The 21,918-nt window shown below is 45.2% G+C and overlaps 1 protein-coding gene across 6 annotated transcripts in view; it reads left to right on the forward strand.

Moving 5' to 3' along the window:
- The first annotated feature begins 894 nt into the window (after positions 1-894).
- Positions 895-21,918, forward strand: part of TSPAN18 (tetraspanin 18) — a 130,050-nt gene continuing 109,026 nt past the window's right edge. For 2 of the 6 annotated variants that reach the window (XM_075030964.1, XM_075030972.1), the window contains exon 1: positions 10,726-10,873. The gene's annotated coding sequence lies outside the window, so the exon portion shown is untranslated. Of the gene's footprint in view, positions 976-10,725; positions 10,874-18,561; positions 18,624-21,918 lie in introns of those variants that run through there. The other 4 variants (XM_075030970.1, XM_075030966.1, XM_075030967.1 and 1 more) reach the window with 4 other exon arrangements.

Below are 21,918 nucleotides of genomic sequence, written 5' to 3' on the forward strand. Positions count from 1 at the left end.
ACAAAGCGTTTGTATCCCCTGACGGTGTCTGCAAGGCATTGCTGAGGCAGAACTGCAATATGTGCAGCAAATGGTGGTGTAGATATGGCCAGTAGCTATCTTAATGAAAGACAGTGGAAACTGGGTGGTACCTGCTGTTGGGAGAGCACTTCAGTGCAGTCTCGAGGAGCAGCAGTTGTTTCCAGGTGATAGGATTAGTGGCTGCTGGAATCTGAGATCAGGGTGCTAGAGGAAGAGGGTCTTGCTATTGTTCTGAAGAAATGATTTTAGTAACTTCTACTCTCCGGATACAGACAGGAATGCTCGCGTCATCCATGTATTTAACTGGTTTGTTGGTTTTTCCTGCAATAAAGGATTATTGCTAATTTCACTGGCCGAAATTAAACTAAACCACTGAACTATGCAGCCTCTTGAATATGTATATAAATCTCATTCTGAATCTCACAGTTTGGATGCATCTCTAATGTAGTGGAGTTACTTTAGTCTTTACTGAAATGCAGCTTCCTTTGAGTGAATCACGTTAGACTGGCAAAGCAGTGTTAAATGACACTCTGGCAGGAAGTAAAGAGGATAATATTTCACTGAAGGAAAATTGCAGGAAGTCAGTAGAATGTCTGTTATCTTAGCTGGAGCTGGCATTTGGCCTGGTTACTAAAGATAACACCTTTTTTTTTCCTCCAAGACTTGTCACTAGCTGCTTTATGACCATGTATCTTGATTTACATCTCACTCAGAACACCTCCAGCTGCAGAGCATCACCAGTGCCTGGGGGTGACTTCTTCTACGCTTCTCAACAGCATAGAAAAAGTTGAGTTTTTCAGCCCCCAGGATGAGGGACTGGCACGAGACTGCTTTTTCCACAGGTGAGAGAAGAGTAGCGGGAAGGGGTGCAACTGTAATTGCAGGCTGAAGAGAAGAGCACTGGGGAGCTGGGATTGCTGCGACTGCTGCTGCCAGACACCTGAGAGAGATCAGGTAAGCAACTGCTGCATCTGTTCCAAATAACCCTGACTTCTGTCTGAGCAGCCGCAGCCAGCGTGCCTTTCCAGAGCTCCTGTAGAGACTAAGTAGGCAGCACGTTGTCCCCGAGCACGCTGCAACTCTCTGTTTTGCTTATTTCTATGACTGGCATCGCACCGAAGTTGTGAATTCTCATCTGGCGTAAAAGAAGAAAATCACATCTGACTCATTGCAATTGTTGAGATCTGGATTTATTTTCCAAGGCCTAGTCAGTGCTAGAAGCTGCTTAATTTCCAGGACCAAACAGGGCTGCTGCCCCAAAAAGAAAAGTGCAAAATGTGCACAATGATCAGTTGGGTGTTTCTGATAATTTTATCAGGAATAGGAAACAGTTAATTTTAGGAATTGTTTATTATGGATGGAGGTGTATTTTGTGAATTGCACGCTGCCTGTTACGCTGAGCACTAAGGAAATACCACTCTTGCTTCATAAATGGTTGACGGGGTTACCAGGGAAAGTTACTTGTCAAGGGACATGCATTTTCTATACAGCTTGAAAAGCAAAAAGGTTATATCTCCAGCTGATATTCTTGTAAATCAATTTATGACCAAGTCCCTGCTGACTTTGACAGCCTGCAATGTGAGCTCACAGCTTCTCTTGGTGGCTGAGGGAAGTTGCCTCGTTTCTACCCCAAAGACCTCTTGTGACCTTGATAGCAGCTCATCTTGGATGTCCGATTACCAAGAGTTTAGAACTAGATGTTTTGCTGCTTTGGTATTTTCATTCGCACTCGTCTTCTGAACTCTCTTCCTAGGTTCCTTCCCCTTCTCTCTCTCTCTGTTGCCAAAATGTCATGTGTGCATCTGGGAGGCATTCCAACTTCCAGTTGCAGAAGTGGGTCACTCCTCACGCACGCACATGTACAGTCTTTTGCAGATGCCCAGGCTCTAAGCATAGCACTGGGAGAACCTAAGAAGTGCTGTCATAGCCTGTTGCTTTCAAAGATTCACAGTATTGCCAGCCGGCATTAACTCTTACATTTGTTCTCTCTGACTGTCTGTCTACAAAAAAGAGATCTTTTAATGATCGCCCAGCTAAGGATGAATTATTAATTTGAGATGCTGAAGGAGATTTGTGTCAGAGCCCAGCTTTGGATGGGTGACTTGCACAGAGCTTAAAAGCATCTCTAGCTCATTTCCCTGCCTCATTCTGCATTCTGTGCCATTTCTCTCACTGCCTCAGGGCAGAATGTTTCAGAAAGTTGGAGTGGGAATATTTTTATTCATCCTGTTACATGAAGTTAATCTCGTGTAGCAAAGCAGCTGTGTAATGTTTTGTATTAAATCTCATGTCTTCCCTTGGGTGTGATTAAAATTCAGGTGAAGGGTTTTTTTAATTTTATTTTATTTCCCCACTCCCAATGCTCTCAAGGGGCCATTAGGCTTCATTCTTAATAGCTTGTCATCCCCTTCCCTCTGCCGGTCCTCCTGCACACGCAACTGCACTTCTCTGACTGATGAAGGGTGAAGGCTCTTTAGTGACTCGTGCACATGCCGCACATTAGTGAAGCCATTTCTAGCTCAGGTGAAGGGACGGCTGCTCCCTGGCACACTGAATAAAGCCTTGCTTGGCAAATTCTCTATTTGCCTGATTATAGCCCTGGAACACAGCGAATCCCAGTTGGAAGGAGACCAGCTGCTCTATCAATACCCTGGGCTTCCCAACACGATTGCTTCATTTCAGTGGCTGGTTCCAAGAAGCCAGAGTTCCCGTTCTTATCCTTTCTAACGTGCCGTTGCTTCTGCTTGCAACAGAGGTATTTGCCCCCATTCTGTCAAGTTGAAGAGAAAAGCCCCTTCTGTCTGTCTCCGACCTTCCTCTCCCTACTCACCCTCTGCTTTGTGTCTTTATCTGTGGAACCGAAGGGAGATCACCTGGAAGACAACCCAGGACCCGATAGCGAGGGCTTATCACAGGGATACATGGGGGAAAGTAAAGAATTAGAGTAAATCTTCTGCAATTTGTTATCACAGCCAGGATCACGAGTGCCAAAACACGGCATGAAAGGCTGCGCGAAGGGGCTGCTTACAAGAGGGAGAAGCAAGAAGCTTCAGAGCCTTTGCCAGGCTTTCCGTACTTACCAGGTTTCAAGGGTTTGCTGGATTCTCCTAGTAGACTGGAAGAGTGTCTTGGGGATCTTTCCAACAGAACCTAGATTCTGGATCCTTCTCTGAGGGTAGCTCAGAAAAACAGGAAACAAGGAGGTGCTTTTTTTTCTCTTGCTTTGTAAGCTTTTGTGATGTACGTACAGTAAATTAATCTCAGTAGGTGGCTACGGGCTACTTAGCTAAGAGAATGTGTCCTTGGCATTATTTCATTGAAATCAGTCTAGTAAAACTAGGGGTGAAGCTGGCTCCAACATTTAATAAATCAACAGTTTATCTCTTCCTGATAGGAAACAGCAGCTAGTAACTCACAATGTTGTTTAAAACATTCACAGCAGGAATCAGCCTGATAAGGGACTCGCATAGTTCCAACCTGTGTTCCACAGTGCCCTACAGAATCCATATTTTTAAGCTGTAAAATAACCATATTTGTACACCAGTCATTCCACCTAATGAGTGTCCAGCCAGTGAAAGGGTTTTCATTTTCAGGTAAAGAAACCTTATGTCTGAAGTAGCTGATAGAGGTGCAATCATGTGATTCAATCACAGGTTAGGAGCCCTAAATTCTAATTCTGATGCCCACTTAGGCAAATATTCCTGGCATTCATTTGCTCTCACTTGTAAAAATGGGAGGGTGATTAATTAGTGCCTGGCGAAGGGTTCACAAGGACCATTCTATTTTATTACTACATTTTTTAAATTAACCGATCTTAACCCAGCACCAAGTCTGCCTCAATCCCACTGTGCAGCATTCAGCAATTTCACAGCTGCTGTACCGAGCATGGATGCTTTATTCACTTACAAGTTCCCTTTTTGTTGACAGAAGAGCAGGGCTGCCTTATGCACACATGCACAGAAGGACTCTTGAGACTGCAGAAAAAGAAGCAAAACTTGTGCAGTTTTGTTTCTGCCCTGGCTGTGTGTATGCTTGGAAGGGGGGTGAACTACAAGTGAAAAGAGGTCTGCAGAGAAGTACTATCTTTTATTAAAGAAAGTAGCATATCTGAGAAAAAGCAGAGAAGCTTCTGGGAACAAAAGCAAGCTGTGTACTTTTCGGTAGATATCCCAATGAGGTTATAGTAGCATCACCACCCAATCGTTGCTTCATGGACTTGTTAGGATATGACTTCTCCATCTGTTGCTGGAGATTGGTCCAGGTCTTAAAAGCTACACTGCCCTTAGGGCACTGAATCTGACCATGAAAAGTTCTGGGATCACGTGTGATGTCCAGCAACCTTTACACCATGCAAACCGAGTGCCAGTAATAACGCTCCAGGTCATTGACACCGTGGTTGCATTTTACAGCCTTCTTGTGGTCATTTTACACAGCCATGAGTTTTTATCCCAGTGGAAAGTCCAACTTGCTGGATTTAATAAAATTCTAGTTTATGCGATACCAGGAAAAACTTTAGCTCCTTCCATGCCAAAGGTCATAATTTCAGCAATCTCCCAGCTAACCTGGTAGTGCCCATGTAAACCAACTTCTGCAGAATGGGGAATAGTTTTCCCGTAGGACACCGTGCTACCTCCTCTCACCTAAGGGCCCAGTGGGATGACTGATTTGGAGTTCTGATGATGTGCTGTTTTGTTTTTCTCCTTAACCATGTTACGTGTGCTTCAGAAGAATTTGCTTGGAGAGGACCTTGTCCTGGGTTCAAGGGGAGCAATCACCACTTTTCTAACTAGGGATCCCTGTCTACAAATAGACATCGGAATCCTTTGCTTCAGTTGGCTCACTGGAGGGAGTCATTTGGGGAGAAGGGAAGCAGTGAAATAGTGTGATGAATGGCATCAACTTACATCCCCCAGGAGGATTCCATATGTTTTTAGCAGATGTTTAACAAGTTATGGCAACACAACTGGCTGTGTTGAAACAAATTGCAGGGTGACCATCTAACTGTTGTCAGAAGTGAAGTTTTCAACACTTCCATCCTCCCCCTGGCAGTTACTGCTTTTCTCTGTAGATATCTGTGAACTACGTACCGTATCTTTGTCAGAAAAATCATGAAGAAATCTAACTAGCCAATAAAGTGCTATTTAATTAGAACATCTCAAGGAACAATAACCCCTGAAGCTATGTTTGTTAGCTTTCTTTTTTTTTAAATGGAGAAAGGTGCTTTGTAAAATCTTATGAGAATAAAAATAGCTCCAGGATTTTAGTGTCAGCTGGAGCTTTAAAAGCGCATTTGAGCCTCCTCCCTTTGTGTTATAAGAGAAATGCAAATGCCAAGAAGCTCAAAAACATTTGAGGATAGATGTTTGGATGAGTAAGGCACTTGTCTGGGATCCAGGATCTCCTAGCTCGTGTCCTGGAGCTGCCACAGACCTCTAGCACTTCTTCAGCATTCATTCTTCATGCTTCAATTTCCTATTTGCAAATGGGGATAACTGTTCCTCTGTATTTGTCTCTCTTGTCATGTTTAAATGTGTAGGGGAAAGAGACTGCAGGGTTTCTGGTACAATGGGGGCCTCCATTTTGCTTGTCCTTAGTGAAAATTTCTAAAAAGATCGTGGGATACAAGGTTTGTTTCCGTGTAGGGTTCAAGAAGCACAGAAAAAGCTCAGCTGCAAATTTCAGAGGAAATACAAAGGATAAGAACTTTCTCAAAAGATGTGCAGTTGGAAAACTTGGGGTTCTGGCATAAGCTCCATTTTAGGAAACCTAAGGAAAAAAAGCAAACAGCGGGCAGGGTATTTTCTAGCTTTTTTTCAGTTCAGTAATATATAGCTTTACCTGTTGTTAGCAGTGGAGATGGCTATCATCTTAAATATGTCCATTTTGCTTTAAAAGTATCCCTTCAATGCTGAATATTAAAATTATTACACCAAATTCTCTTTGTTGAGATTTTTCTGGGCAGCGTCCAAGGGTTCATTCAATTGTTGCTTCTGCAGTTTTGGTTTTAGGCACCACTGCCAGTTCTTTTGTGTAACCTTGCAACTTCAAAGACAAGGAAGGAGGGAGGTGGGCAGGAAAGCATTTAGGAAAATTATGTCTACCTACCTAAGTATCTCAATGAGCGGGAGGTGTTGTTCACGGATTGGATAATCTTAAGAAGAGCATGTCTTTTGCCCTAGAAACCTGCTTCCCACCTTGTGGTCTGTGGGTCTGAGAGATGTGAGAAGGTCATATGTGAAATGGTGACAAAACATGCCTTTTTACTTCAGAAAAAACATACATGTATGTTACCATGTGATCAAGTAAATACGAAGACGAAGCTGGGAAAAATAGATCTGTAAATGAATATTAAAAACGCAGCTTAGTTTTTGATTAAAAAAAATAATAATAAATTACCATGGCAAAGCTGCATGAGGGCCTGCGATATTTTTTTCTCCAAAACGTTAGCTGTTGCTTGGATGAAAATGATTGGGAAATGCTGCTATTGACAAAGAACCCAACTCATAAACAATTTAGCTTCAGTTTTCCCAGCTGAGCCTGGGAAAGCAAAACTGGGTTGAAAAATACACTGGCAAGGTTTTAATTATGATTTTAATAACAAAGCTTGAACAAACCTCTCGCTACCAGTACATCAACTGCCCCCTCATGCTGTTTTCCCAAGCCTGCTGGAGGGGCCCTGGGAAAGCAGTCTGATAGCAGATGAGAGAGCATACTGATCAGGGTAACTTCAGTCGGCACTACAAGTGCTTGACATTTCGGAAAAACAAGATCGCTTACTTTGCTGTCTTTATCTGGGAGCAGGTGATCAGGTTTAGACAGTCGGTTTGTCATCTTAAGCTCTCGGTGGCTAAGACCTTGTTTGTTTTGCGCTCTCAGAAGTGCCACTCAGTCTCACGGCAGAGTTAATAACGCCGCGCGATTTCTACTGAGCACAGATTGCTCCTGGAATTTGCCATGGTTATCTGGAAATAGACTGGCGCTCAGGTTCCAGCATGCAGATGCCAGAGAGTTTCCTTCTGCCCATCTGCCTCGGCAATGAGCTGGGCTGTGTGTCGGTCCAGGTCTAGGAATCACAGCCAAGAGGGATCGGGGTTGGGTTCCTGCTTTATTTGCCTTCAGAGCAAATTGGGAAACACGCTAGTAGGACTACTGAGAGAAAATGGTAGGAAAAGAAAGGGAGCAGGCTGGAGGCAAAGGAAGCGGGAGGAAAGGCGGGGAGGCCAGGGAAGGAAGCGACAGGGAAACTGTGAAGTTGAGAACTAAGATGTGAAGCGCAGACAGGAAAGGGCTCATAAGCAACGGCTTAGCTGTACGGAGCGAAATTCAATTCTCTCAAAATCCACCCAGTTAACACCAGTGAGGAACCTGCCCCAATTTGCTCGTGGCTTCCCACCATTACAGTTTCTGCTTCTGAGAAGTCAAGCCTATCAGAAGTGTTAACGGAGAGACTCTTCGGATTATGATACACATGATGTAATATTCAAGGGACAGACCCTTCAGACAGTGGGAGGGCTGCAGCTCTAGGCAATTCTGAAACAGGAGAAAGTGGCTTTAGTGTTTTGGGCTAAACCATGGAACTATTTCCTTGCTCGGATTTCAATTCAGTGATGTATTTATCAGAAAACAAGTAAAACAGCCCACTCGCAAGCTTATCTGTGATAAAATTACCCAAGGTTGCTATTATGCTTTAAGTTCCCAGAGGATATACTATATCCTTTGCACATCACAAAGAAAGTAAACCCCAGCTTTAAATGCAAAACTCAATTCAGCGCTGGCTGGGATTCACAAAGCAGTTCCTTCATGACAGTGAAAGCACTATAAACTCGGGAAGCTAATTTTCAATAGTGGCCCCTTAAACTGCACAGTTGACCATGTAAGAGCGCTATTGTGTCTATGCGAGCATGTGGAAGATTTGAAAGCTGGGGTCACATATAGTTGACTTTTGTTCATTTACAAAACAGTTTCATAGAATCAGGATGGAAAACAGAAAACACATACAAGTCTTAGGATACATTGCCCTGTACTTTTTTCCAAAATATCAGAATGATGATGTCACTGGAAGGGAGGGGGTGGGGGGGGCAGTTGTTGGAAAAATGCCAAGAGTGTCCCTGATGAGGAAGGGATCTTGTCTGTTTGAATCTGCAGTTGTTTAAAACCGGTGTTTTGGGCAGGACTAAGCCCATGCGGTTTCCTAGAAACCCTCTGCATGAGATCTGCGCGTTAGGCCACAAAACGGGTAGGAGTCGGGTGGCGAGACCGACACACACGCATTTTTGTGGTTTGTTCACAAGGTACGTGGCAAAATTGCCTGGCATGTGGGGTCCTGAAACGGTCCCGTGACGGTGCAAGGGTAAATGTGTGAGACTGTTACGGGGGAGCGCAGAGGGAGGGCCAACGGCGCCCGGTTTGACAGGTCTGCAGAGCGCAAATGTAATCTCTGCCTGAAAGAGCCATGATCTGCTGCTCAAGGGGTATGACAAGCCAGCCTCCTGGAAAATAGCACTCCGAGTCCTTTGCAAAGGAATCAAATGAGGAACAAGGCTATTACCTCGTGTCAAACTGTGTCTAATAAAGAAATGGAAATCCCCTACGCTGCCACAAAGACCAAGGAGAGGTAGGATCATGCTGTGACACAAATAAATGAATAGTGAAACAGAAATGGGAAAACATGGGCCCAAACATTACAAGAAAATACCAGACCTTGAAATGATTGCCTGTCTTAAGCAATAGACTATAACAAAACAAACGTTACAAATGCTATCTGGTTGTGTAATCTAGTTTTGCTATTACACAGAAATGGATTCGGGACCATAACTGTTCAATTCTGTGTGTATCTCGCTCTTTTTATACCGCATCAGGAAAAAAAGAAGGCCGATGCCAACAAATATCTGCACCTGGGGAGCCTTGTAATTGTTCGTTACCAGACATATGAGGCATTAGCAGACATATTTATACCGAGACGCTAGCGCGTCTTTTTTCCTTTGCACTGCACTGTTAGACATTCCTGTTGTCTCTTGTTCTTCTAAGAGGCTTTGAGGGTCCAGATCCGTGTCCGCCAACTTGTAGGGAAAGCATCACAAAATAAACAGGACTTCTTATCAGCACAAGGACGTGTCTGCATAGGACCACTTGCAGGATCTGGCCCTCGCAGGATTGCTATCACCTCTGTTGTTATAGGTGAGCGCAATATCCAATTTATTAACGCCCTTGCTCCTGAGTTATGGATTGTTACTCAGTAATCGCGTTACATCTGCACGCTTCTTCCTCCCTCAATTTCTTTCCCTCCAACCCAGCAAGGACTTTCGTGAGTATCAGGAGCAGTGAAGTGGGGTTTCCCTAGGGAATAGTTGAGTTGAACCTCCCCTGTGGATTCCCTGGTGTCTGTTGGATGCTGTTGGACTTGGGATACAGTCATCCTACGTGCAAGAGCAGTAAAAGAGATGACCTCTTCTCCACAGTTACCTATTTTCCTGAAACCTGTAGTTGTCAAACTCAATCGAAATTGTTTACCTGGCTCAGAAGTTATCGGCACGCACACAGAGCACAACCGCACAAGCCGTATTTCCTTAGGAAACCGGTCTTAGGAGGGTTGGCTTTTCCCACGTCACAAACCCGGGCTCTCCATTTGATTTAGCGTGTGTTTTTGAAAGGCTTTCCAATCCCGCGGTGATGTTCTTTGTTCGAAAGTTTCTCTGACAGCTCTTCGAACGCGTTTAGGCATCCTGGTCAACAAGTGACCTCCCACGTCCCCGGTCTCTTGCATCCCAGGGATCAGAAACCCATCATCAGGTGTTATGGGGCGGGGGGTGGTGGTGTGGTGTGTGTGTCCTGGTTTCAGCTGGGATAGAGTTAAGTGTCTTCCTAGTAGCTGGTACAGTGCTATGTTTTGAGTTCAGTATGTGAAGAATGTTGATAACACTGATGTTTTCAGTTGTTGCTAAGTAATGTTTAGACTAAAGTCAAGGATTTTTCAGCTTCTCATGCCCAGCCAGCGAGAAAGCTGGAGGGGCACAAGAAGTCAGCACAGGACACAGCCAGGGCACCTGACCCAAACTGGCCAACAGGGTATTCCATACCATGGGACGTCCCATTTACTATAGGAACTGGGAAGGGGGGGGGGGCAGGGAATCGCTGCTCAGGGACTGGCTGGGTGTCGGTCGGCGGGTGGTGAGCGATTGCCCTGCGCATCATTTGTACATTTCAATCCTTTTATTACTACTGCTGTCATTTTATTAGTGTTATCATTATCATTATTAGTTTCTTCTTTCCTGTTCTATTAAACCGTTCTTATCTCAACCCAGGAGTTTTACTTCTTTTCCCGATTTTCTCCCCCATCCCACTGGGTGGGGGGGAGTGAGTGAGCGGCTGCGTGGTGCTTAGTTGCTGGCTGGGGTGAAACCACGACAGGGGGGCACCCTGGAGACAGGGACTAAGCACCTCTCCTTCCTCCGGCGGGCTCAGAATTTGCCCCTTTCCCGGCGGGGAGGGTTCCCAGGCTTGGCCGCCTCTCCCAAACGACCTCCGGGGATACGTTAGCAAAAGGGGGGCGAGTCGTTCCCCCGCCCGGCAGCCTTCGGCGATTTCGGCCGAGGGTTCCCCGGGAAGTTTTCGGACGGGGAGGGAGGAGAGGGTGGAGCACGGCCAGAGCCCGGAGCCGAGCCGAGCCGGGCGGGGGCGGAGAAGGGGGCACGGCCGGGAGGTGGAGCCGGCTGCCGGGCACGGGAGTGGGAGCCCGACGCAGGCGGGAGCCGCCCGATCGTTCCTTCCTTCGTTCCTTCCTTCGTTCTCCCGCCGGCAGCTCGGTGCGTCCCCGGGGAACCGCCGCGGAGAGCCGCGCTGCGGCCGCCGGCAGGTAACGGGCCGGCACCGGCACCGGGGTTCGGTGGCTTTTCCTCGGTCAGCCCTGGGGGAGAGCTGGGCGTGCAAGTTTTTCGGGGCTGAAATGCCAGCCCGGCTGGCCGTAACGCCGGCGGAGGGGTTCCCTGGCCAGCCCGAGCCAGCTGAGCTCGCCCCGCCGGTAACTCCTTTACGGGGGAACCTCTTGTGGTCGGTACCCGGGGGGGTCTCAGAGCCTGCTCTTAGTATTTCTGTATTTTACTGCTTCCCCTCCACCTCGCTCCGGGAGCCCTCTTGCTGTAAAAGCGAGCGGAGGAACCGCAGGGTGTCTGCCCGCCCGCTTGTAGCGTTTTGGGGTGAGCCACCCCCCTGAAGTTTGGATGAGGAGAGGGAGGCGGGGGGGGAGAGTTACCCGTGTTTCTGACTGCGGTCCGGTAGGAATTTTCTCTTTCCCACTTTTGCCGGTGGGCGAACTGCAACCCTGCCACGCTGGGTCAAGTCCCCGCGCTCTAATCGAGATTTATTGCCGCACCAACACGCTAGTGAGGTACCAGCCCACTGAGAGGTGTGGGGTTCATAAACTGTACAGACGAGCATTTAAAGTTTTTTTTGAACTTTTGTGTTTAAATGTTGTAGCGAGCGAGCAGACAGCGTTTTCTGACGCATTGTACTTGGGTGGTTTTCTGTGAAGTCTGTGTGGTAATTGTAACTTCTTTTTTTCTCTAGCGCTTCTCTCGGCAATTAGTAAGCTCAGCCTGATTACTGCTTGTGTTTCTGTAATAAGAGAAAATTTGAACACAATTAATAGACTCTAGGCACGTATTCCGCTGAATAGCCAGTGGCTACCGAAGCTGCTTGGGCAGAAGCGTGCTGGAGATGGCTGTGTGCCTGGCTGGCTATATGCAAATAGTGAGTGCAGGCTCGCCCTGGATTTTTACTAGTGGGTAAAAAAGTGTGTGGAGTTGTTAAAGAGATGTCTTAATTCAAGAGGATGTATCCAAGCATTTGATGGATTCCAGCGGTAAAATGCTTATTTCAGTATTTAGTGCTTTTGTAAGGAGCAGCAGTTGTTCTGTCTCAAAAGTATGCAAACTGAGAGCTAATGATAGGGGTGTCATTGGGAGAAGTAGGTACGTTCTTCATCTTTTTTTATAATTTGGGGGGAATCTTTCAAATTCGACTGTGTAGCATAACGTACAGATGTGCTTCTTTATCATCTGCTTTCACTGAAGTATTTGTATTGTATGTTAAAATGATTCAAATGTTTGACCCTCCCTGGAAGGCAGTTAATGTTTCTGTATTTGTCGTGGCTGAGGTACAGCTTTTGTTGGCGTCAGCTAAAATACCATGCGATACAGTTGCCATGAATTTAAGCGTAGCGGGCTGAGAGGGAGAAAGGAAGAGCCTTTAACTTTTCTGAGATATCGCAGATGGAGGAGGGCTCGGGTGGGTGATGCTGACAGTTTCCACGAGAGGGCTTTTCTTGCTGTGCCGTGTCAGCGTGGCTCTTCGGCAGAGCCTTTGGAGCGTCGGTCCCCCCCCCGGCTCCGCTTGCCTCCTAGATTCGGAGGAGCCAAATGAACTTGGGGGTGGCTTTTGCTCCTGGGGTAGGTATTTCAGGTTTCCTTTGTAAATTATGGGGAAATCCCTTTATCGCCCCTGGGGAGTAAGGATAAGGCATCCTGGGAAGAACACCAGTGTTCTGTTTCCAGGCTCGCTTAAAACTCAGAAAGGGTCCCAGCAACTTAGTTTACCCACAGTGGAAACCGAGAAGGGGCCGAGTGTGTTTTCCACCAAAGAGGAGTGGGGTCTAAGTGTTTGCATCCTCGCCTCGGCTGACGGCAACGAAGGACTCTAGCCTGGCGTGATCTCATTTTTGGCTGCTTTCACATGTATTATACTTCTCAGGGTGGGGCTGGGCGAAAGGGAAACAGGAATCATTGTGTGCGTATGAAAATGCTGAGCTATCCTTAAGTCCTTTGCCAAGTTGCCTGTGTGTTGTTTAATTCAAATAATTTCATACATGCAGCGTTGCAGGTCTGTTTTAAAAGGCAGAAACTCTCTGTAACCAGGAATAATATTGCAGTTCATAAAACATGAGATACATCTGTTACTGTGACTTCAATTTGTTTCTCTCTCCTTGGAATAACCAAGTTGACAGCTCAGACAGTCAGGTTTAATGTCCTGTGCTAAACCTTTGGTCCTGCGTCCCGTGGCTAATTGTGACTCACAGAATCAATAAACCCAGCTCCTGCTCCGCGGCAGCGGCTCGACGGGGGAGCGGGAAGGGCTTCGAACCACCTCACTGCGTGGAGCTAGACCTCGACAGCAGACGATGGTGGACAAATTTGGGTTTCCAAAACTAGGTCTATCATCTGCGCTTGCCGCATTCGGTGCGGCAGGGCTGGCTGGGGTCCTGGCGTTCTCTCAGCGTTAGGGCTGAGCAAGTGAGGGAGAGGGTCTGCGCTGCTGTAGGGGTAGTATTTTCCCTCCTAGCACCTTTTATCTTGCCTTAATCTATCCCAGGTTGAATACTGGAGGCAGCTGAAGCAGAGCCATCTCCTGCTTTGATGTGTGTTTACTGGCTCTAGCATCTCATTCTCTTGCCTTTTTTTTCTTTTCAAGATAGGTTGCTCTCTTCCCACCCCATCTCCCCAGACAAAAAGAATAACAGAGGAGGGAAAAAGTGAATTAAGTGACTTTGTATTTTTGTGAATGGGTTTTCTTGCTTTGCCCCTGCCTTCCTTGCTGCCTTCTGTAAGATCCCTTCATAATTAAAATATTATGACTATCCTTATGGTAGCCCTTCACTTGTGGCAAGGATCCTAATTTGATGTCAATGCAAAAATACTAGTTTCTGGCATAAGGGCAGATGACATTTCATCAGCTAGTGCATGCCCATTTTTTTTTTTTTTTTTGTAAACCACAGTGCTAAGACCATATGGGCAGATAATGAGTTTAAGCTGATAAACAGCTTACAGATTTGCCCAAATAAAGGACTTTCTTCCTAGAAAACACGTTTTCCTTTAAAATAAATAATGGAGTTCCTGTGTTTTTATTTAATTATCTTGAGTCCTGTCTGTTCTCACCAGGCTGCAGAAAAACAGACACAACTGCTCCGGGAACAGAAGCTACTGGATTTATGGGGCCATGGGTCTTAGATGAGGAAGGACTTGAAAAGAGAAGTTCAGACGCTACAAAATTGAGGCTTAAGGTATCTAAGTAAGCAGATGGTGGTCCAAGTTGTATTCGGGGAGTTTTGTGAGGTAGCGCGTAGTTCTCTACATCTTGAAGATGAGTCATTGCATGAGGTGGTAGTAGGTCTGAGGTCTGTTTGGGAGCTATAATTAAAACAGATGAATATCTATACTCCTCGCTAATCCTGTGAGGCTGCTGAAGCAGTCCTTGTTTGGGGGTGTTGTTGCAAGATAATCCCTACTTTTGCTTTTTCAAGAGTTTTTGACTAATGTTAGTATGATTTTTTTTGTTTGTTTAACTTAATCTGACGTCAATAAAATGTGAGGGAAAGGTTTTGGATCGATTTTTCTTGTTTTTTTGAGAAAAAAAACCTGCAAGTATTATGGTGAGGGTTGGAAAGTAACTTGCTTTGAGAGGTGGTGGTCTTTAGTTTTCACTTTAAAATAGTGACTCAAAACCAAGTAGTGTATTTGCATGAGAGGGCAAAGCCTGTGTATTTCTCCCCCAAGATGCCTAGGATTGAGCTGTTTGGGATCTGAAATTGCTCATTCCCTTTTAAGCTATTTCTTAGGAGTTCTCTTTTTTTTTTTTTTTTTTTTTTCTTGGAAATGATTGTTAACTGGAAGTAGCAAATGAAGGAAGAAAAAGGTTGAACAGAAAACTTTCTTAAATGCTTTTCATTGTCTGTTCCCTCCCTTTCCACCACTTCTCAGCACTGGGAAGACTACTGGTCTTTAATTGTGTTTCGTATGAGGATATGTTCCAGGTGTCCAGAGCTTTGCTTTCTGATGGTCACTGCTATCTCATTTGTAATTGATATGACAGCTGAGTTGCATTTGGTGCTACCACTTCTTGTGACTGCACAGTTCAGTATTCCTCTTGTGTCTGTTCTTTCCTCTACACCATCATTTCTTATTTTCTTTTCACTGCTCTTGCAGTCTTCAGTTTCCAAAATGGTGAATGAGTTATCCTGTCCCTTAGGTCCAGAGGATTTGGGCGAATTCAGTGGCCACCAAATAGTTGATGGGACTTGTGTTTTGATGGTTTGTTGTTTTTTTTTTTTTAATTGCAGCTCCCCTCACCCTCTTGCCTTGGAGCCCTTAGCAGCTGCTTTGCTATTTATCATTTCTGCATTGGTAAAGATCTGTCATGGGCTAATTGAGTATAAATTGCCTGAGACTGAAAGAAGTGGCTAAAGGAAGGCAGTGCATTGATCTTTTTTTGTTAACCACACCAGCTGCTAAACCAGTTTGTCAGCATGTTTTTATTTATTTTTGCACAGATAAGATTTAAAGAAACAAACGATAAAGATGTTTTACTCTTACAAATTGACCCCAAATGGGATTTGCTGCTGCACCTCTGCCACCTTCTGTTCTCTAGCAATGGTCTTGAAGGATTTCTGTTTTCCCAAACTTTATAAGCAGCAGCATGTACCCTAGGGCAGTGGAGCTGCGCTGGACGTGCTGTCCTTCATTGGTGATCTTCAGAGCTAGAGGCAGAGAGGCTCAGAATCCTGGAGAGTTGTATATATCTGATTTTTTTTTTATTTTTTTTGGGGGGGGGTGGGGCAGGGAATCTGAATTGCCTCTGCAGGTGTCTTGATACCATGCCTAATGTGAATGCTTCATGTTTGGTGGAGTAATATGCAGCAGATACTACATGACAATTGAGAGTATTCATGTAGTGTCAACTTACCCTCACCAGAATAGTTAAAAGAAAACCAAAACCAGTATCTTGTCATTGTCCTCAGAGATGATTGTAGTGGGGTTTTGACTATCACAGGTTTTTAGTACAGGTCTTGTTTGAGCTCAGGATCCCTTCTGTCTGTGTAGTCCCTCCAACAAGGATTCCGACAAGTGATAAGTCTCTGGGGGTTCTTGTCCCTTGGGGCTTTTTGTGGCCATCAGGATGTTCCCTTTGCTATATATTTACTAAATAAACCTGGTCTGAAATGGAAGTTTACAGCTACTTCAGAAAGAAATTGAAAGGTCACTGTAGAAGAGTCAATTCTTAAACCCAAATGAAGTTCAGATTTTTTTAGACCAGTGTATCACTTCAGGAAGAGAGAGAGGATGTTTTTGATGAAATAAACAGTGCTGAAACTGAATCTCATCCATGTGTTTGATATTACTTGGTTCTGTGATTATTAAAGGGGCTGCATGATTTTGTGAATTAGGATTTATGTTTGAGTTTGCTCAGCTCAGCTGTTGATCGACTGTGTTTAGTTCATCTCCATTCCTGCCCTTCTGTCTCCCTCATGTAATTGGCGCAGAGCCGTGTTAGAGAGGGACTTTCTTGGGGTGTCTGTGGTGCCTAGTGTGATCTGGCGTCTGCCCCAGCTAGTCTTCTGGAAGCAGTATAACCAGTATCCTCTTTGCTCCTGATGTCTGTGATGTTAGTGTCAGGACAAAACTCTTACAGCGGTTGTTGATCCTGGGGAAGTGGAACTGAACCAAGCTGCTAATGTGAAAAGTCATGTACTATAGCAGAGATAGTAATAGCTCTTCTATTCTTTCAGAACTCCTCGCTTGAGTTGTAAACAGCTTTAAACACATTTTATGCCATCCCAGATGTCTGGAAAGCCAACAAGCCAGATGAGCAGAATGGGGTATGGGACCATATGGTGACTTGTTGACTGTGGGTCAGTGGCACAGCCTGGCAGGGGCTCAGGAGCTTAGAGACCCTGGCTGCAGCTTGGCTTGTATATATATCGTGCACAATTACAGTACTGACTGTTTCTGCAGCTCTGCGCTTCTCATAAGGCTCAGCACTGAAATTGTAACGCTAGCAGCTTTTTTTTCGTGGCCCGATGCCCAGTTTGAAGAAGGGTGATTTTGGTCATGTTGCTAGACATACGTATTTATGGCCCTGTTTCATCTGTTGAATTTAATCTGTTGGGGTATTTCTAACGTTATTATGGAAACAGTTACTATATTTACTCCGTATGAAAAGCTCAGTGTATGACAGTCTATGAGGAGGGAGTTTTACAGTGATAAAGATTGCACTAAATGATGGTGTCTACACTTCTTCAGGAAAAATGGTCTAAATGAGCTGACTGGCAGTTTGCCTGTTCTTGAGTCACGGACCTCACAGGGCACTGAACTGGAACACGTTATGCTGGGAAAGCTTCGACAGGGTTTGTTCTTGGCTCACTTGATGGCACATCTCATTTTGGGGGGAAGGAAAGAGAACCAGATCTTCTTGTACAGAGAGAGTTTATGCCTATACTGGGCTGGTTGCTCAGACTTGCTGAGAACCTGTTTCTCATGGAAGTCTCTGGGACCTGTGGGTACCTTTCAGGCAAACTTCTAAAAACCTGCTGGTGGGGTAGATGAGATAGCAATGTGGGAGTTCAGTGTATTTTGGAATGGGAGTCACTGTTGTTGATGTACTTATTTCTGTAATTATTTGAAAACAGAACGCTTTTTGATGTCAGTCTTGCCGATAATAATTGATGGGGCTTAATAGCGATAATGTGATGGGTCCACGGTGGACATGTGTGAGAAATAATTGAGGTAAAAGATTGAATGTCTCAAAATGTTCTTAAGAGGGGTGGACTTTGGATCTGATGCATTTCTGAAGCGCTGGCCACCCTTTGTTCCTGGTAATGTCAGAGGGGATTCTCAGAGCTGCTTAGAATGAGGCGCTTTTGTGTTGATCAACAAAGCTTTTGCTTCAGGTGGGAATAGGGCTGAAGCAGAGACATGTAACAATGATCTTCTAGAGTTGCACCAAGCTGTTTTTCAGAATAAGGTACAGGAAGAGCTGAGGGCTAGTTCTGCAAATGCTGGAGGCACAATGCTGGAAGCACCTATAGATCTCTTTGACTTACGTTTTGCTTTGGCAGCCTGAGAACTGACAATGTAATACCTTGCTGATGTGATGAATGAGTCTGGGTTCGCAGTCTTGAAAAAAGACCTTCCAAACTGATAAGGACTTCAGCTTACAGTGAGCTTTGCCAATTAAAAAAAATATTCTCTTCTTTTAAATATTAAGAGAAACATCAGTCAGGAACAACAGTCTGATGAGACTAAGACAGAACAGCGCTTCCCAGAGACTGGTTGGATTAAGAGGTTTTTTTGTTTTGTTTTGTGTCTTTTTTTCTTTCTTCTTCTTTTTCCCTTCCCTCCTCACTGTGCTGAAAGGAGCAAAAGGTTTCATGCTTTGCATTTTGCACGTTCATATTTTGATACTGCAGTGGGGAGGGCTTGGCAGGAGAAGAGTCAGAGTTTAGTTTAAAAACGTTAATTTTCTTAATGCTGCTGCAGATAGTTCCAAGTTTCAGTTGGTGGTGGATTTCTTGTAGTATTTCTGTAACGTGACGCTCTTTGGCAACAGCTTCGAAGCTCTGCACTAGCCTTGGGGAGCAGAGGGCATTGGGAGGGGGGTTGGACTCTCGCTCCCAAGTCCCATCACCGATTTTCCTGCTCAGAGCTGAGAGGTGCAAATGCCAGCGTCACTAACATTGGCCCGCTGTAGAGCCTCTTTGGCTCTGGGAGAGTTGCGCTGCTTTTCCGAGCATCTGTTTCACCAGCTGTGAAGATGGAGACAGTACCCTCAGCATGTGGGTATGATGAACGTTCTTGTTAGCTAATCTCGGTAAAGTGCGTTGGAACTGTGAAGTGTGATGGGTTGTTGTTTGAAAGTGTGAAGGTGTAAAATGGTGTAAGCCACGAGCTCGCATCTTTGTTAGGGGAGAGAAGTACCAACTGGGAGTCCTTCTGGGGCAACAGGGGCAAAGGGTTTGTGGGAAGGAAGAGGAATTTGCTTGTGGTGGAGGACCTGAGTGAGAATTGTGCTGCGTTCTAGCCTTTTACACAAGGTCTAAATGGATTTACTTGGAGCTTTGTAAAGCGTCTGTCCCGGGCTGGATTTTGCCCTCATACCACAGGGTGATGCAGTTGCATTTCCTTTTGTTGTTTTTCCAGTCCTGCCCTCCACAAGCTTGCTTTTTATGATCAAAGCTCCCTTCTTTAAAGATATGCCAATGCCTTGTAATAATGCTCAGAAGATCCCCTATGGGGAACAGTTCTGATTAGGCTCTGAGGAATTCTTTAATTCTCTTCATACTTCTTACTATTAGGAACATCTTGTTGATAAAAGGTGTGGCTTTTTTTCCCCTTGCTGTTACGACTTCTTCTTTGGCTCCCCTGCTCCCCAGACGCTGTGCTGATTCTTTATGCTCTCTTGGTGTCTCGTTTTATACAAACTTGGTTACTTGGTTCTTGCTTTCAGTTCATTCTTTTATCTTCTAGAGCACTCAATGAATGCTTAAAAATAATAAATATTAATAATAGGGCTCTTTGAACCAGCAGGTTCTTTGCTGCTTAAGCTCACCTCTTCCTGCTGCTTATCCCCTATTAAAAGTTGCTATAATCTGCAGATTGTAGCTGTAATAACTTCTGCAGCAGTGGCTGGGTTTGTGACAAGCGTAGGATTATAGCTCCAGGTGGGGAAGTGGCAGCAGGAGCAGAGATCCTCAAAGGCACAAAGATGTTGTTTCAATTGAAATATTCTTAGCAATAAAGGAAGAGAAGCCAAAAAATTTAGTGTGGGAATAGAGCTATTTATCTAAATAGTCCTTCTTACACAGGTGTCCACGGAGTGTCAGTGACCTATATAGGATAATCCTGTATTGCACATAAAATCCTGCGTTTAGAAGGGGGAAAGTGTTCATTCTGGAGAACATAGTGTAAGAAGGCTCTACTTTTGGAGATGCTTTCAAGCTAATTCATAGGAAGTGTTTTAAATCAGCAAGACAAACTCTGAGATACATCTGTGGTATTACTGTATGTTTTCTTTTAATTCTGCCTGCAGACAGGTTTACTTCTCCTTAGAGCTACAGAAGAGAAAGATGCTGTCTGCCCCAGTGCGTAAAGTTGTCCACATAACATACAGGCCAGGCTCCAAAGCTTTCACCACACACGTACGTACACGTGCATGCTCTTTTGGACATCGGCAGCATTTTTACTGTCTCAGATCACACACGCAGACTGAGGAATGAATAAAGTAAATAGGAATGGAGTGTGTGAGGTTTTCCCACCACACCTCCTTTCCTCTGTTTAACAATACAAGCTGCTGGTTTAGGAGAAGAGGGGAGAATCCTGAGGTGTCAGGGCAAACTTCAGGAAACCTTATTTGTTTCTTCTACACGGTGTTGGCTTGGCCCTGCTTAGGGGAGGCGAGCTGTTCCTAAGCAGAACCTCTGTTGGGTGGGTTGCTTCCAGGCTTATGTCTTCAGCAGAAACCACACTAGTTACTACTTGGGGCTAAGACTGGCTGGGAGTTTTTCAAGGAAACAATTTGCCTGCAGAAAAATGCTGATTTATTGAAACCAGTACTGCTTTGTGGGAAAGGGTTGGTCTCCGCTCAGTTCTCCTTGGGTGAATTTCTTGCGTTTGGGATAGAATTTCTTAGTCAAAACAGAGATGCTGGTTACGAGCCAAGTGGTTTGGGTTTTTCACCTATGCTGTCACAAATCCAAAACAGGGTCCTGAAAGCAGGTTTCCTACGTGCCAGAAATGCACATCCTAACCGCAGCACTGCTGTTCTAGAGCACGAGGGTTTTTGCATGAAGCATTCCAAGGTGGCTTCCAAACCTTCATCCCTGTGCAAAATGAAAAAATATTTTAAGTCTCAAACAATGTGGTGGGATGAGACACTAAGTTCCCGTCCAGGTGTCCTTGGGTCTCCCTCAGTGGCCTTGCTGTCTTTCCTCACTGGTTCTGCAGGTTTGGGTCTCCCCTGGATGCGCTCTTCCTGGGGCGGAGCGAAGCAAAGAATCTCTGGAGACCTTGGCAAAATAGTCAGCATGTCAGTCACGGGAGGGGAGCGACTGACCCTGAAGCACTGCCGGTGTATTTTGGCAGGGTCAAGGCTATACAAGGCTATATAGCTCCTAAACCCCTGCTTTCTCTGAGGAATATTATTAGAAAAGCACCTTAAGCAGCCAAGGAAAATATAGCTGAATACTGCTGATATGTTTGTGCCTGGGCCATTATTGTTGGGCAGGGTAGGAAAAAATAATGCTTAGGGCAAGAGAGGAGCTTCTTGGAACAGGATGAAACATTCTCCTGCTGGTTTGATTGCAGCGAGCTCAGCAAAGGCAGGGGTAACACGTGGTTTCAGAAATAGGCTTGCTTCTTCCAATTTTCCCTCTCCCCCCGTTTCATGGAGGGGAGAGGAAAGTGGTCCTCTCTTCATCCTTTCTTAGTTCTCCTTGGAGAGTGAGGAGATAAGAAGAAAGCCAGGAGGGGATCTCAGATAACCTACGTGTGTGCTTAGCCGGGACATTTGTTCTTTGTGGTTGCTCTCGGCATCATTAAAGACCCTGGATCTGGTTATTCCAGGGCAGCTCAGCCACCTGAATCCTGATGTGCTGCTTGGCTGCCGAGGGGAGCTTTCAGGAGCTCCCTCTGTTCTAAAAGGTGGGATTGCAAAATCGAAGTGCACACTCCAGTTCTGATTGTACCAGAATGTTACTCTGCCTTTACTTTGCATTTTGCCCCCTCCCCCCCGCTTTTAAAAAAGGGGAGGGGAAAAAAAAAAAGGCTGGGGGTTGAATCTTCATCAGTGCACAGGCAAAGACAAAATGCTTCTCTTAAAGGCAAAACATTCTGGGTTCTCGCTGTGTATTTGAGGTTTAAATAATGGGAGTTTTCTGTTTCCAAGAAGCCAAGTGCATCCTCAGATGGTCTCTGTTAACCTGTTTTAAGACGACCTTTGTTCATCTTGTGGGAGGTGAGGAGTCTGAGCTTGCCTTTTTGGTTTCACCCCTCCTTCTCCTTTTCAAGTTAAGGTAGGAGGCACGAGGTGTGTTTATAGCGCACAGAAGCACAGGGCACCAGAAGGCCTGAGCTAGTG

This window comes from Buteo buteo, chromosome 6, assembly GCF_964188355.1.
Source record: "Buteo buteo chromosome 6, bButBut1.hap1.1, whole genome shotgun sequence".
NCBI lineage: Eukaryota > Metazoa > Chordata > Aves > Accipitriformes > Accipitridae > Buteo > Buteo buteo.